Source organism: Cynara cardunculus (assembly GCF_001531365.2).
Source record: "Cynara cardunculus var. scolymus isolate 2C chromosome LG 1, CcrdV1, whole genome shotgun sequence".
Lineage (NCBI taxonomy): Eukaryota > Viridiplantae > Streptophyta > Magnoliopsida > Asterales > Asteraceae > Cynara > Cynara cardunculus.
The window spans coordinates 31,752,054-31,753,927 of NC_037528.1; the positions used below are offsets into that span (position 1 = coordinate 31,752,054).

At 26.1% G+C, this 1,874-nt stretch overlaps 1 pseudogene; it reads left to right on the forward strand.

The window, feature by feature from the left end:
• The first annotated feature begins 1,120 nt into the window (after positions 1–1,120).
• On the forward strand, positions 1,121–1,296 carry LOC112503646 (annotated as a pseudogene).
• The last annotated feature ends 578 nt before the right edge of the window (positions 1,297–1,874 follow it).

The window sequence follows — 1,874 nt, forward strand, 5'->3', positions numbered from 1 at the left end:
AAATAATATAACGAACAATTTATTAATTGTTTTAGTTTGTTATAATTAAAATTGAATCTATGATAACCTTTTTATATTAACTAAATTTGATTATATGATTATAAGTAAAATAAAATAAAATAAACCTATATGTAAAGAAGTTACATGTTAAGGTATTGCTGCAAATTAATGAGAATGCGATGTATTCGAAGACGGAGATAAGTATGTGAAAGAAGGAAAAAATAAATTTAAAATCAGTCATCAACCAATATCAGTATCAATATAATATATTATATGAGAAACCAAACAAATAATACAAAATATAAAACCATGATTGAAATGAAAACCAACCAAATAATACAAAATAAAGAAGTGAATATTTAAAAAGAAGTTAGATATCTTATAATACTAAGAGAGTTTGTGCAATTTTTAGGTTGTCTTTTTTTTTTTTTTTTTGGCCAACCATCTTTTATAAAAAAATTATATATCAAAAACTAATATAAAAAATTGCATAAAGTTGATGATAAATCAAAACCATAAAATTTTGGTCGAAGTTATAGTTGTAAAAACAATAGTTATATATCTATAATCTATATTTTTATATCTTTTATTTTTATCTATATAAAAGCAATAACCATGGATAATCAGGTGACACTTCTCAGCATTGTAAATCATTTTTTTGCTCACATTATTGTTTGCATCCCACATTGGATCAAAGAAGAAAGAGGCATGCGATAGGTGGATAGAAAAAGAAAAGGGCCAACTTTTTTCTCAATATTGTTTGCATCCCGCATAGGATGATAGAGTGAAAGTGGTAAAAGGGAGATTACTATAAAAAGAAATGACTAAAAATAAAACAAACATATTTTTCTCGGATGTCGACCTTTTGCTTAAGATCAAATGTAGTATATGTTTTTAGTTTAACATATATCTATCCTGAATCTTAGGTTTTTTTTTTGTTTAGATCAAATATATTATATGTTCTAAGTTTGATATCTAATATGGGTTTTCAGCATGCCTGATATTTTATTTTTATATGAGAATACCCGTGATACAACTTGGTGATGTAGTTATTTATCTGTCGTCTTGGTGTTACTATTATCAAAGTTTGACACACCCATTTAATTACAATTTAAATATTATAGAATGTTACAATAACATGTAGTCTTTGTTTTTATCAGTTTAATATCTGGTATGTGGATCATCGACCCCACTTGATATTAATTTTATTTTTTTATAAGAAAAAATCCATTATCTTAACTTGGTGATGAGGTTCTTCATGCATCGTCTTGAACTTCCACTACTGTTGCTACAACTTACATATCTCTCTAAGTTTCACTTGAAATATTATAGAACGTTTCTTTTTCATAACTTCAAAAGAGATTTCAATTAAATTTGTTACAAAATTAACATCGTGATTTTATCACCTTATATGATATTTCAGTTAGAATTATGATTTATAATTAAACAAACTACTAACATTAGTCAAACATTTGTAGAGTACTTTGTAACACCGTTCTCGAGCATAGTTAGATAACTTAAATTAGCATATGATTCTAAGATCGTTGTCAACTTCTCTTAAAAACTCTTAGCGTTAATGAGTAGTTGTCACACACATTTACCTTATTTTTTTTAACACGTGGACTTCAAATTTTAGTCTATAATATTTCTTTTGAAGATGGTATTATGACTACCGTGCAACGCACAATTGTAACATTAGTGACTATAAAGTGAATTGAAATGGAAAGATTGGCTATTGCACTCAATTTCCTGTTTTTATTTAGGTATTGCTATATACACTCTTTTATACATACATACATACATACATACATACATACATACATACATACATACATACATACATACATACATACATACATACATACATACATACA